Below are 15,275 nucleotides of genomic sequence, written 5' to 3' on the forward strand. Positions count from 1 at the left end.
AGTGATAGTCAGAAGCCTTTCCCTATTCCAGAATATCTCAACTGGCATTGATGACATTTTGGGCTGGATAAGTCTTTGTTATCCAGGCAGTGAGGAGCTGTCCTGTGCACTGTAGGATGTTTAGCTGCATCCCTAACATCTACTCACTTGATGATAGTAGGACTCTAACAGTTGTGGCAACCAAAATGTCTTCAGACGTTGCTGAATGTCTCCTGGGGTCAAAATTGTCCCTGGTTGAGAACCACTGCCCTGTAACCAAATTGTAAAGATATTCATTCATATTTTCTTCTAGTGCTTGCATGGTTTTGTTCTTCTTGGATTTAGTTCTCTGATCCATTTAAAGTTTATTCTTATGTATGATATGAGGAGTTGCTCTAATATTTCTGAATGGTTACCCAGTTGTCCCATCACCATTTATTAAAAAGTTCCATCTTTTCCAGTGATTTGAGATAACCACTTTTATCATATTCTAAATTGGCATATGTACTTGGACCTATTTCTTGACTTTCTTTTCTATTCCATTAATCTCTCTATTTGTGTGCTAGAATCACACTGACTCACTTAAAGATACTTTGTAGTACGTTTTTTTAATTAATAAGGTATTTTTCAGAGGGTTTTAGGTTTACAGAAAAATTGAGCAGAAAGCACAGAGTTCCCATATATTGATACTTCTTCACCCCCCCCCCATATACACAGTTTCCCTTATTATTAACATCTTGCATTAGTATGGTACATTTCTTGTAATTGGTGAGCCATTATTATTAACCAAAGTCCATAATTTAGGGTTCATTCTCTATGTTGTACACTCCATGGGTTTTGACAAATATATAATGATATGTTTCCACCATTACAGTATCACACAGCATAGTTTCACTGCCCTAAAAACTCCCCTGTGCTCCAGCCACTTATCCCTCCTTTCTTTGCCCTGAACCCCTGGCAACCACTAATTTTTTTACTGTCTTTATAGTTTTGCTTCTTCCATGTCATTAGTTGGAATCATACTGTATGTAGCCTTTTTAGATTGGTTTCTTTCACTTAGCAACATGCATTTAAACTTCCTCCGTGTATTTTCATGGCTTGATAGCTCATTTATTTTTATTGTTAAATTATATTTATTGTATGGGTGTACCACAGTTTGTTTACCCATTCAACTATTGAAGGATGTCTTAGTTGCTTTCAAAAAGCAAAGTTTTGGCAATTTTGAATAAAGCTGCTATAAACATTTGCATGCAGGTTTTTGTGTGAACTTAAGTTTTCAGCTCCTTTGGATAAATACCAGGGAGGATGATTGGAGATTGTATGGTAAGAATAAGTTTACTCTTGTAAGAATCCACCAAATTGTCCTCCAAAATCGCTGTACCATTTTTCATTAACACCAGCAATGAATGAGAGTTTCTGTTGCTCCACATCCTTGCCAACATTCGGTGTTGTCACTCTTCTGGATTTTGACCATTCTAGTAGATGGGTAGTGGTACCTGATTATTTTTATTTATTTATTTATTTAATTTTAATTTTTTTTCTTTTGCACTTGGTGGGATTTTATTTTATTTTATTTTTTTAACATCTTTATTGGAGTATAATTGCTTTACAATGGTGTGTTAGTTTCTGCTTTATAACAAAGTGAATCAGTTATACATATACATATGTCCCCATATCTCTTCCCTCTTGCGTCTCCCTCCTTCCCACCCTCCCTATCCCACCCCTCTAGGTGGTCGCAAAGCATGGAGCTGATCTCACTGTGCTATGTGGCTGCTTCCCACTAGCTATCTATTTTACATTTGGTGGCGTATATACGTCCATACCACTCTCTCACTTTGTCCCAGCTTACCCTTCCCCCTCTCCATATCCTCAAGTCCATTCTCTAGTACGTCTGCGTCTTTATTCCCGTCTTGCCCCTAGGTTCTTCATGACCTTTATTTTTTTTTTTTTGATTCCATATATATGTGTTAGCATACGGTATTTGTTTTTCTCTTTCTGACTTACTTCACTCTGTATGACAGTCTCTAGGTCCAACCACCTCACTACAAATAACTCAATGTCATTTCTTCTTATGGCTGAGTAATATTCGATTGTATATATGTGCCACATCTTCTTTATCCATTCATCTGTTGATGGACACTTAGGTTGCTTCCATGTCCTGGCTATTGTAAATAGAGCTGCAATGAACATTTTAGTACATGACTCTTTTTGACTTATGGTTTTCTCAGGGTATATGCCCAGTAGTGGGATTCCTGGGTTGTATGGTAGTTCTATTTTTAGTTTTTTAAGGAACCTCCATACTGTTCTCCATAGTGGCTGTATCAATTTACATTCCCACCAACAGTGCAAGAGGGTTCCCTATTATCCACACCCTCTCCAGCATTTATTGTTTCTAGATTTTTTTTTTTAATTTATTTTATTTATGGCTGTGTTGGGTCTTCGTTTCTGTGCGAGGGCTTTCTCCAGTTGTGGCAAGCGGGGGCCACTCTTCATCGCGGTGCGCGGGCCTCTCGCTATCGCGGCCTCTCTTGTTGCGGAGCACAGGCTCCAGACGCGCAGGCTCAGTAGGTGTGGCTCACGGGCCCAGCCGCTCCGCGGCATGTGGGATCTTCCCAGACCAGGGCTCGAACCCGTGTCCCCTGCATTGGCAGGCGGATTCTCAACCACTGCGCCACCAGGGAAGCCCTCTAGATTTTTTGATGATGGCCATTCTGACCGGTGTGAGATGATATCTCATCGTAGTTTTGATTTGCATTTCTCTAATGATTAATGACGTTGAGCATTCTTTCATATGTTTGTTGGCAATCTGTATATCTTCTTTGGAGAAATGTCTATTTAGGTCTTCTGCCCATTTTTGGATGGGGTTTTTTTTTTTTTTATATTGAGCTGCCTGAGCTGCTTCTAAATTTTGGAGATTAATCCTTTGTTACTTGCTTCATTTGCAAATATTTTCTCCCATTCTGAGGGTTGTCTTTTCGTTTTGTTTATGGTTTCCTTTGCTGTGCAAAAGTTTTTAAGTTTCATTAGGTCCCATTTGTTTATTTTTGTTTTTATTTCCATTTCTCTAGGAGGTGAGTCAAAAAAGATCTTGCTGTGATTTATGTCATAGAGTGTTCTACCTGTTTTCCTCTAAGTTTTATAGTGTCTGGCCTTACATTTAGGTCTTTAATCCATTTTGAGTTTATTTTTGTGTATGGTGCTAGGGAGTGTTCTAATTTCATTGTTTTACATGTAGCTGTCCAGTTTTCCCAGCACCACTTGTTGAAGAGGTTGTCTTCTCTCCATTGTATATTCTTGCCTCCTTTATCAAAGATAAGGTGACCATATGTGCGTGGATTTTTCTCAGATTTTTCACACTCTGATGCCACTCTGCCACCTTCTCCACCAAAAATCCACATGCCCAGTGCACCAGATGACTGTGACACAGACACTGATGATGGCAGGAGTGCCACACAGACCAGTCTCAGGAGGGGCAGAAGATACACCCATGAAACCATCGTCCATATTCCTTGACCTCAGCAGTGGTTACCAGGGAGTTTTCTTTAAAAATTCATTGTCTTGTGTATTTTTGATTTAAGCAATTTTTCCTTATGTCTGTTATATTCCAAACACATACACACAAAGTTAAACAAAGACACAGATATCAGTGAAGGAGCAAGCCCTGAAAGCCATCCATCTATCAGGTGGAATGGGTGAGTGCCTGGTCATAACCACCAATCCCAAGGCACAGCTTCCGCTGTGAACGCTGTGTAAACTTTAGAAAGATGGACAATTACGGGAGATGAATGCAGAGTCTAGAAGCAAGTAGGTGTTCACTATATGTTTGCCGAATGAATGCGTGAGCTCTGGAACACATGCATAGTAAGCATTTATAGACACACATGTTTACATGGCACTGCCCTCGAGGTGACTGTCTACGCAGGTGCCTATTCCCCTCTAATCCACAAGCCTGCGGAAGACAAGGGAACACAGCTACTCTACAAACCAGCTTGGAGACGGCAGCACCCAAGGAGAGGCCACAGCCTGGGCTGGCTGGGGCCCTACTCTCAGAGCCGGGGCCCAGCGGCTTCAGGTGGAGGTGGATGCCATTCTTGGAGCGCAGGGTATCTGGATGGGTGGCCTTGAGGGGTCCAGGGCAAACTCAAAACAGAGCAAGCAGAGGGCTGTGACCACATTCATCTTGTTCATGGCAAACTGCTGTGCGAGGCAGTTCCTGCGATGAGCAGCACAAAATGACATCAGGCGACGGGGTGTCCAGAGTGATGGAAACCAGTGCTCTAAGTGACCAGCAGAAATCAGTAACTCTTTTTGGATGAATAATTGGCTGATTGATTGATTGACCTGGGCTTAAGAAACAGATCCTGGGAGTATGGTGAGGGTCCCAGACCAGGTAGGTTCACATTGTGGGTTGTGGCTTAGGGGATCTCTCTTGGAACGACTCACCCACCCCACCTGCCAAGGACAAGACTATGCTAATGGTAGGAGGAAGGTCCCTGGAACTTCTCCTGCATCAGGGTCACCACACACCCAGTATGGTCCCCCTCATCCCAGAGTTCCCCCAAAGGATGCCTCCCCAACGACATCCTCCATCCTCACCTCCCTAGTGCAGAGGACCAGGGATGTTAGGCTCTCCTTACCTGGGCCCAGCAGAGAAGAGAGTGAAGGCAAAAATCCAACCACATTCTCAGGGGAAAAAGACAGGGGTTCGAAGACCTGAGGGGACAGGCCTTGCTTAAATACCTACCAGGTCCTAGGGCAGGCTGACCCCATAGCCACCCAGCCCATCTGACCTCTGGGCCCTGGGATGTCGTACCTCAGGGTCGAACCACACTGCACTATTTCTATGGTGGGCATAGATGTGCAGAGAAATCAGGCTACCTGTGGGCAGAGCAGAGGCCTGGTGACCAGCTGGTCCTGAGGCAGCCAGGCCCACCTCCTCACAGGGCCAGAATCCCCTAGCGTCCCCCTAACTGGGTACCAGCCCCTCCCTGAGCACTGCCAGTGACAGAGAGTCCGTGACCACCCTCAACACATCAAAGTGCTTCTGATCATTGTCACACCTACTTCCTGTCGCCCCCTCACTGAACACAACACTTGCCACAGACATTTGTAGAATGGAAAAGGAAAAAAGGACTGATGCACCCGCCACGAGGTAGGACAGGCAAGGACTATCACACACTTTCTGCTTTCCATTAACTGACTCTCAAGGGAAGTACTTGTCCATGATATTATGCTATCAGCAGTAACAGCTACCATTCACTGGTGCTTACTATGTGTCAGATCCAGCATTAAACACTCCTTACAAAGCTACCACACACGGTTATACAGGTTGTACATTGCACAGCATCATACCCTAAGTGAATGATGCCTCCTGAAGTTGTTCAGGGCCCAACCTGCATGGTGGTACATGACAGCCCTGACGAATATTGTCTCTTTACTCCTGACAACAACCCAGTAAGGCAGGGACCCTTCTCATCCCCAGTTACAGAAGAGAGAGCAGAGGCTTAGAGGTACAGGGATTTACCCCTACCTTATGGAGCTAGGACTTGGACACAGGCCAAACACAAAGCCTGGGTGCTTCCCCACTGGTGCGAGGGTACAGAGAGCACCCGCAAGGACTCCGGTTCCACCCCGAAACCACCCCATCCCACCTGCAGGTAGAGAGCGAGCATCCACAAAGTGACGGGCTTGCTGAGCTGGCGGTACACCTGGGGCACGGCGGGGTAGAGGCGGAAGCTCTCCTTGAGGCACGTGGTCGGGAAGGTCATCTTCCTCAGATCATCCCTGCCAGCAACACAGCCAGGCCTTTCCGGGCTGCGAGCAACAGGTCCTGCGGGAAGGCGGGCCCAGCCCCAGCTCCTCCCTTCACCACCATCACACACCCGAGAGTCAGAGGGACACGAGTGCTGCAAGTGTCCAGGCCAGGCTGGACATAGGCTGGCCACTCAGACCCAGGGGTCTAGCTTCACTTTTCTCCATCCCTCCCTCACCTGCACTGCTAGGAAGGGAAAGCACAGGACTCTAGGGGTGTATGTGCTCCCGGCCATCAAGGACAAGGTCACTCCTGTGTCTCTCAGGACCCCACAGAAACCCCACAAGGGACAGTTCTTTAGGTTCTGCTTGGTTTCCCTGGGGAGCTGGAATGGAGAGGAACAGGAGCTGATATACACTGGTCAAATGAAGCAAGAAATGCATAAACAGTGACAAGCTCAGAGGAGAGTGAGTAATTTTCTATATATAGGAATATATTGCCACTGGGAAGCTCAGACCCAAATGTGGTCCAAGTATAACTACTGTGCAACACCTTATTGCAGAGCCCCAGCTCTAGGGTTTACCCCCTGGTCCTCATTGTTCATGTGTGTTCTACATTTCATTGAATAGGTGTCCTTTAAGTTGCTTCAAGTTTGAAAGGCAATGAAATGAAAATTAAATAAATGTTTCAACTCCCTGCCCCCAGGCTGTGTTCACATTGTTCCCCGACCTGGAGGGCCCAGCTCTCCCCCTTTGCCTATCTGAGTTTCACGCCTCCTTAGGAAGCCAACTCAGGCCCACCCCTTTTGATTCCTCTGCTCTCAACACAGGGCCACTCAGTCTTACCCCATTCTGTGGTTTTCTCTAGCTTTTTGGTTCTGTGAGTCTGTCTTTCTAAAAACTCCCCGAGGGCAGTATCCTGGCTCCTCCCACCCCCTCATCTACACCCCGGGGAGTGCCTGGCACACGGCCAGACACCCTGGGAGGTTTCCAGCGTCCGACCAATAAAACCACACATACTTCACCCGGATCCTGGAGTTCTCAGTCAGTCTCCCTCAGTGAATCTAAAGTGTCTCCCCTCCACTGAGCATTTTCGGAGCCCCTGCTGTGTGCCTAGCCCTGTGAGAAAGAGAGAAAGGTGACAGGACTCAAAGCCCTGAGGGGAGGAAGGGAGAGGGGGCGGAGGGCACAGATGGGAGAGGGGCCCGTGGGAGATCGCCAAAGCTCATTCTGCACGAGAGGTCAGCGTCAACCAGTGTCGTGTCAGTGAGCTCAAGCTTGAACCAAGAAACGGAAAACAGTTGCAAGTTTTTAAGTGATAGAGTTTGGGAAACAGCCTTTTCTCCTTCATCAGAGGAGTCTAGAGGCTGCACACGGTCCTCCAAAGGCAGGTGGGAGGGAATCCGCTCCCCCGGCTACCCCAGCTGTGTGCAGCCTCCGTTTCCAAACCTTTCTCTCCCCGTGCTCCCTGCTCTGTCCAGGAACCAGAAGGGTACTCAGCTTCTGCCAGCAGAGGGAGCCGGAACACAGGTCAGCCTCCTGCTGCCCACCTTCTCTCCAGGACTCCCATCTGAAAAGGGTCCGTTGTGAGAGAAAGGGCTCAGGACTGTGTCCACGCATAGCTCCCCCAAAAGCCACAGCACTGAAGGGGAAAAGGACAAGGGCTACCTGCCGTCACCTGGTTTCCAGGGTGGCCCTTTAAGCACAGCTCTTCCCTGGGACCAGGAAGCAGGACAGACGAGGCTCACCCACAGCCTCACTCACCCCTGGATGGAGTCCCGGTCCCCAAGAATCTCTCGCACCTCCTCCCGACAACGATGCTGGCGCTCGGGATACAGGGCCATGCAGTAGAGAAACCAGGACATGCCACTGGTGGTGGTGTCATGGCCTTCAGACATGAACGTGTCCACCTCGGCCCAGAGGTCTGCATCTGACAGCTCGATCCCATCTTCATCCTGGGTCAGAAAGGCACAATGCGACCGCCCAAGGCATCTGAGGTAGGTTCCAACAAGACCTCATAAGAGTAGCTGTCAAATGAAGGTCTGGGGGAGGGAGGGAAAGCTCCTTTTCAGACTGGGGGTGAGGACCTTCCCCTAGATTCCTATCTGTTCTCCCAAGCACAGCTTGGATGCCTCCTACTCCAGGAAGCCTTCTTTGACTTGACCCCTCTGGCCAAGTGACCTGTGACTTCACCAGCCCTGTCATCTTGGCTCACTTGACACACAGAATACCACCCGGAGGAGGAAGAGGTCTGTCAATGTCCACCTCCTGTCTCCTGCACTAGACTGTGAGCGTCTGGAGGCCAAGGCCAGGGCTTACTCAGCGTCTGCATCCCTAGCACGGACACTAACCCAAGGTAGGGCTCAGTGAGTTTGTGGAGTGAGTGAATAATGGACCAACTGAATGAGTGAATGAATGAATAAGTAATGTATAAAGCCTAAGCTTGTAAGATTCGCAGGTGCTAAGATTCTTCAGAGTCTTAGAAGTCTGGAATGGGACTTCAGGCATGTGACCCAGCGTCCCTGCCACTACATCTCTCCCCAGTGCCACGGCCAGCCACAGCCAGCCCCTTCCCACCTCTGAGCCTTTGCTGATATGTATCATGGGACGAGAAGCAGGTCGTATGTGCTGGGGAAAGAGGAAGAAAATGCTTAGCCCCTGCTGCTGTCCAGTGAACCCTGTCCCAGGAGGACAGTTTGAAGACCCGTGTGGGACAAGTTCTCAGGTCGGGGCGGGCGACTGTGCACTCACCCGGGCCCCCAGGAGAACGTCCAGGAAGTCCAGGTGCCTCCGGCTCTGGATCTTCTCCCACTCTTTCTTGTCCTGCAAGGCTGCCTTCCGTTCCCTGATGACCTGGTCTGGGCCGGGAGCACAGGGTGTCACTGCCTGGGGACCCGCCCTCTACCTGAAGGGGGAACGGAAGTCCTGCACTGGGACAGGTCCCCCAGGGGCTGGGAGGAGCTAGACTAGATCCTGGGCTTCCCGTGGGTGGGCCGTGCAGGAAGGTCCCACTGTGTGGTCGTGGGCCACCTGGCAGGCCTGCAGGAAGTGGCGGCCCTGCGGGGCCAGTAGATGGAGTCCTTGTGGTACTGGAAGGACTCGAAGCGCTGCTGCATCAGCAGCGAGAGATCGCTGACCGCCAGGCAGTAGCTCCTGTCCCTGCACAGCGGAGGGAGGGAGGGATGCTCAGACACTGACCCCCAGCGGAGCCCCCGAGCGGCTCCATTCCACAATCCAGCCCCAGCCGCTGCGCTCTCTGCCCGTCCTCTCCCTGCCATTAGCCTCCCACCAGAGCCATGGGAAAGGCCTGGCTCCACCTGAGCTCAGCTCCGTAGGGCAGGACCCTATCTCCTCTCAGACCAGGGCCCGGGAATCCTGCCACGTCGCCCCGCCAAGCCAGCCTGGGTGGAGACTGCGCTGAGCCCCGAGGGCGCCCTGACCTGTGGCCCAGGCTGCTCTTTCCTCTGCCAAAGGTGCACTTCATGAGCGAGTCCAGCACCATGTGGCCCACATCGCAGATGTCAAAGCTCTTATGCTCACGGGACTTTTCCTCCCACTTGTCCTAGAACCCAGAGCTGGAAGGTGATGAGGGAGAGAGGCCAGCCAGGCTGGGTGCCCGACACCTGCCCTCCAGAACCCTCTGCTGTCCTCCCCCCACACACCCCTGGTCCCTGGCCTGGCCTCCATCCTGCTGTTATGGGGGTGGTGGAGGGGAGAGGCTTCAGGTTCAGAGGGCAGAACCAGGAGGCAGCCTCGCCCAGCACACACAGACACTTCCTCCCAGCCAGGCAGCTGTGTGTAAGGGGAGAGCAGGGCCGAGGGGTGGAGAGCTCGCCAGCACAGCCTGTGTGTAAGTCAGGCCTGCAGTGATACCGGGGAGGAGCCTCCTGCAAAGGGAAAGACCAGCCTGGGTAACGTCTGGGGTTATCCAGCCCTGAGACTCTGAGCTGGACCCCTGATGCCCGGCATCCATTTTATTATTTTATTTTATTTTATTTTATTTATTTTATTTTATTTTAGTTTAGTTTTTAAATTTAATTTAATTTTATTTTATTGTTTTAGTTTTTTAATTTTATTTATGTTTTAGGCCACGCCATGTGGCATGCGGGATCTTAGTTCCCCGACCAGGGATCAAACCCGTGCCCCCTGCATTGGGAGCACGGAGTCATAACCACTGGACCGCCAGGGACGTCCCCTGGCATCCATTTTAGAGGTGAGTTTCTCTTGACGTTATTTCAGGCAGTTGTGCTAGGCCGAGAATGAGGACACACTTTTTAGATATGGAAGGTCTTCCTAATATTCTCAAGTACAGGCAGCCCTCAAATCTGCTACAGTAGGAGCTTTACTGGGGTCTCACAGAGGCCCTTTGATCTGGGAAGAGGGAGGACTGGGTCTCCTGGTGGAGACAAGGGCCGGGGCTGCCTGGCCACTTGGAGCCTCAGCACCTGGTCAGCACCCGGCCCACAGCAGGTGTCAGGCAGGGCAAGGCTCGCACAGCTACTGCACACAGAAACGGGACTCAGGGCCTCAGCAATTCTCCTCGCTGCCCTCCCCCAGGGAAAACTGGCCCTGCAGCACAGCCTCCAGGAGCCTGTCACGGGGAGATCACAGCATGGCATGTGTGAACTCTGTGAACACGGCCAGGTAGGGCTTCAGCAGGTCATAAGGGAAGCCAGGTGTGAGCAGCTTGTGATGCTGAAACCACTTGGGCCCCTGGAGGACCAGCAAGCCTCTCCCTGGGGAAGGGATGGGAGAGGGCGGGCCGGTCAGGTCACACAATCCTGCCACACCCCTGGCAGCCCCGGGGCCAAGCACAGCCAACTCACCCAACCCCACCCCCGTCCTCCCTGCCCAGCCTTGCATCCCAACCCAGCTCTGCCTTCCAGCCACCCAGCCTCGCAGCCTCTGGTGACACCAGCCTGGGTCCTGCCACCACTCCTTTCCTCAGGCCCTGGCCCCAGCCAGCGCCACCAATAAAATCTCCTGGATCACCTCTAGTGCCACCTCCTCCAGGAAGCTTTTCCTCACAGGAACGCATTGTCCAGAGCCTTTGCACTGCCTCTCTAGGAGAGAGACACTCTGGCGGGAGAAGGTGCCTGAGACCCACCTCCCTGGCAGCCTGGACCTCTCCTGCTTCCTCCCGCATTTCCTACTGAGCAGCTGAGCTTAGCATAGGCAGTTGGGGGCCGGGTGGTCCAGTGGATGGAACAACTACCAGAGTGGACACTGGGCAGGGAGGTCCGGACAGGGAAGGCGCCTGCTCACCCAGCACCAAGGGCAGGAAAGGCAGGTGCCCACTCACCAATCCACTGGAGGAAGAAGTCAAACACATCTGGGGCCTTAGGGTCTGCAGGACAAGAGAAGCTTGGGTCAGGCGGGGACTGGGGATTTCCAGAGGATGCTTGGTGATAAATAGGGTGGGGACCTCAGCTGCCTAGACTTAAGGCACAGGCCCAGGACCCCTCCCCACATCATTCCTTTGCTCTCAGGAAGCTCCACCTTCTCCCAGGAGCCCTCACCTCCTCGACTGTACACAGCTTTGGTGTAGTCAGGGTCATAGATGTTCAGGAAGCCAAAGAACTGTCCCAAAAAGAATGGGTGGGCGTAGGGACACCACCTTGTCCAGACTCCCCATCTGCTGGATCTGAAATGGCAACAGAAGGCCAGGCCACTTGGGAACCCAGCGTCACCAGCCAGGCCAACAGGGAAGAGAGGAGGCTGCCCAGGAAGGCCCAGGGAGCGCCCACTCCCTCCTCCTGCACCCCCCCTCCCACCCTGTCACCCTGTCCTACACATCTCTGGGCTCAGTCCCCTCTCCAGCCCCATAGCCACTGCTCTAAGTCCAAGCCGCCTTCTTATTGCTCCTGGGTGAGCCCAGCAACCCCAAACTGGTCAACCTACTTCCATCTGGTGCCTGCCATCAACCCCCTATCTCCACTGTAGCCAGAAAGAGATTTCTTTTCAGCCTCAAAGTTTTTCATTGGAAAGAGAATTCCAGCTTCTTGTTCAATACAGAAACCACCTTGATTCCAGCCCTGTTATGTCATGCAACACATTTTTATTGAGGACCTGCTATGTGCAGAGCCCTGTCTCAGGGGAATGAGAGAAACATGATCCTGCCCTTTCCTTCTATGGGGGGAAGACTGATAATAAACAAGTAAACAACAAAGTAAAAAGATTGCAGAAAGTAGTGAGTACTAAGAAGGAAATAAACACAGCACTGGGAGAGAGACTAACGGGAGGCCCTGCTTAGGTAGGGTGACCCAGGACGGGCTCTTGCTGGAGAGGACATTCAAGGTCAAACCGGAAGGATGATAAGGAGCTGACTGTGTGAAGAGTAAGGGAAGAGCATTCCGGGTAGAGGGAAGAGCAAGCACAGAGTCTGGAGTAGGAAAAAGTATGGTGTCTCCCAGGAGCTGCCACTAGGGGGACAGTGGCCTGAGATAAGGTTGGAGAGATTGTCCAGAAGGTGGTGTGTGCTCTAGGACAGAGTATTGAAAGGATGAAGGGACATCATAGAGAAAGCACTTGGCACCATACCAGCACATAGCAAGCAGCTACAAAATGAGTGAGAGCCATGTATTAGCAAACCTGGAGTTAGAAATTTGAGGTGATGGTCTTAACTCTGACACTTACTTGCTTTGTGCCTTGAAAAGTCAACCAACATCCCTGGCCCTGTTTTCTTGTCCATAAACCAAGGTAAATAACACCTGGTAAATTGAAGAGTCATTGTGATTGTGCTTTGGAAAGTATAAGCACTATGCAAACGTTGAGGAGATAGTTTTAACCCTTTCCTGCTTATACTGCCTGCGTCGTGCAGGGTACGGAGTATGATACCTCACTTTCTCAGAAACACTTCTGTATCTCATTCCAGGTAAAAAGTGATGATATAGATTGACCCAGGTGAAAATAAACAGAATAGTTCTGTGCCTTCCACTGGATGGGGAAAGCAAGCAAATATTTAGGTTTAAAAAACTTTTGCCTGGAAGTTACAGTCTTTGTAGGAGAGTAAAAGTAATCCAAGATATGATAAATTGCATCAGCATCAAACCCAACTTTTTCAAGCACAGAAAACAAGTGCCTGTAGTGATCTCCCCACAGCAGTAATCGTTTCAAGCTGCTGCCTTGGGAATTGACTACATCCCCTCTTCTGCCTTTCTGTTGCTTATAAACTGAATCAGGAAGCATCCTGGAATAAAAACATTAATCTCCTTTTTAAAATATGACACCCAAAACTGACCCTAGTCTGTTGAAGATGATGATCTAACCAGTGCAAAGCTGTGCTTGTCCCTCCTTCATCTGTTCATCGAATCAGTAAGTATTTATTGGGCATCATCAGTAGGCACAGTCCTCTGGTCCAGGCTATAGAAAGTATAAGGACGTAGAACGCCTAGTGACAATCTTCAAGGAGTCCTTGGTTGGGTTGTGTGGGTACCAAATGAATGGGAAAAATATTTATTGGTTAATAAATATTGACCACAGATGACACAGTTTTTTTGAGTTTAGCTCATACGCTACAGAGTTGTACAGTCTGCTTTGATCACTTTGTTATAAGCTCATTGAAAAGTCTCCATAAACATCATTTTCCGTGACTGCTCCATCTAAGCACATGGCTTGCCTAACCCTTTCTCACAAAAGCAGCCCTGGATAGTGAGGCTTGCATTTATACCAGTACATGGAGTTGATAACCTGAAACACTCTCCTGCTACGCGGAAACACTGGAAAACAGATGAAGCATGAAACGCCCGTGGAAAATTAGGGGGCTCTCATGTATGGAACAGAGGCTCAACCCATTAGTCATCTCTCTACGTTCATGGTTAACAGCAAAGTCTCTGGAGCTAGACTCCCTGGGTTTGAATCCTGGCTCTACTTCTTACCAACAGAGTGACCCTGAGCAAGCAGCTAACCTCTTTGTGCCTTAGTTTTCTCCTCTAGAGTATGGGGATTTTTTTTTAAAAAAATCAGTTTTGTAGGGTTGTTGTGGGAGAAACCATATACTGGGCTTTGCTCAGTGCCTAGAACATAGGAAGTGCTCACTAGTGTTCACTATTACCGAGCATTGTGAGCCCAACTATATAGAAGAAGCCGAGGACTGAGGGAGGGAAAGAAAGAGGTACAACCAGAATTCAAACCCAGGCTCTCCTACTTCAAAGGTCTTTCCCTTACTGCCCCTATGCTGTGGGTGAAAAGCTGGTGCTGAGCCAAGTAAGGGAAAGAGTCAGAGTCCAAGAGTCCCTGTGGGGGTGGGGGGAGGAGGGGGGCCCAGAGGGGGATGGAGAGCAACCACAGAGCTGGGGAAAGTGGAGAGGAATAAATGTAAGTGGTTACATGCCCTGGAGTTTGGACCCAGCCCAGGATTTAGGGGAGAAAGAAAAGAACTCTGGCCTCATGGGTTGTGTAATGAATCAGCTGTCACGAGGACGGGCAAAGGAAGAGGGTGCTGGGAGTAAGAGGTAAATAGGTGGAAGAGCAGGTCTGTAGGAAATGGGGCCCCTTGGAGGATGCCTTCCAAGGAATTCTTCCTGAAATGCATATTTTTTTTACTTTCTGTGTTTTGGGTCTTGGATATGACCTCGAAGGAGATAATCATGAGGAAAGTGAGAGAAGTGTTGGGTTGAAGATGGTGTCCTCATCCCTGGCTTTTTGATGGATGATATCCATGGATTTGCTAATACATTAAAATTTTTCTAGCGTTGCCAACTGGTATTCTCCTATCCATCCTCCAAGACCTCTTTATTTTATTTTTATTTTTTAATTTTTTTATTACCCACAAAACTGGGAAAAGCCTTGACCTTTATTTTTATATTATTTATTTATTTATTTATGTATTTTTAACATCTTTACTGGATTATAATTGCTTTACAATGGTGTGTTAGTTTCTGCTGTATGACAAAGTGAATCAGCTATACATATACATATATCCCCGTATCTCTTCCCTCTTCTGTCTCCCTCCCACCCTCCCTATCCCACCCCTCTAGGTGGACACAAGCACCAACCTGATCTCCCTGTGCTATGCTGCTGCTTCCCACTAGCTATCTGTTTTACATTTGGTAGTGTATATATGTCCATGCCACTCTCTCACTTCGTCCCAGCTTACCCTTCCCTCTCGCTGTGTCCTCAAGTCCATTCTCTATGTCTGCGTCTTTATTCCTGTCTTGCCCCTAGGTTCTTCAGAACCATTTTCTTTACTTTTTTTTTTAGATTCCATATATATGTGTTAGCATACAGTATTTGTTTTTCTCTTTCTGACTTACTTCACTCTGTATGACAATGTCTAGGTCCATCCACCTCACTACAAATAACTCAATTTCGTTTCTTTTTATGGTTGAGTAATATTCCATTGTATATATGTGCCACATCTTCTTTATCCATTCCTCTGTTGATGGACACTTAGGTTCCTTCCATGTCCTGGCTATTGTAAATAGTGCTGCAATGAACATTGTGGCACATGACTCTTTCTGAATATGGTTTTCTCAAGGTATATGCCCAGTAGTGGGATTCCTGGGTCGTATGGTAGTTCTATTTTTCGTTTTTTAAGGAACTTC

General features: G+C 49.0%; 1 pseudogene; it reads right to left on the minus strand.

The window, feature by feature from the left end:
* Nucleotides 1-3,164: 3,164 nt before the first annotated feature.
* On the minus strand, nucleotides 3,165-11,637 carry LOC132354193 (cytochrome P450 4B1-like; annotated as a pseudogene).
* Nucleotides 11,638-15,275: the final 3,638 nt, after the last annotated feature.

The sequence above is a fragment of the Balaenoptera ricei genome, chromosome 1 (genome assembly GCF_028023285.1).
Source record: "Balaenoptera ricei isolate mBalRic1 chromosome 1, mBalRic1.hap2, whole genome shotgun sequence".
In the NCBI taxonomy this organism is placed as follows: domain Eukaryota; kingdom Metazoa; phylum Chordata; class Mammalia; order Artiodactyla; family Balaenopteridae; genus Balaenoptera; species Balaenoptera ricei.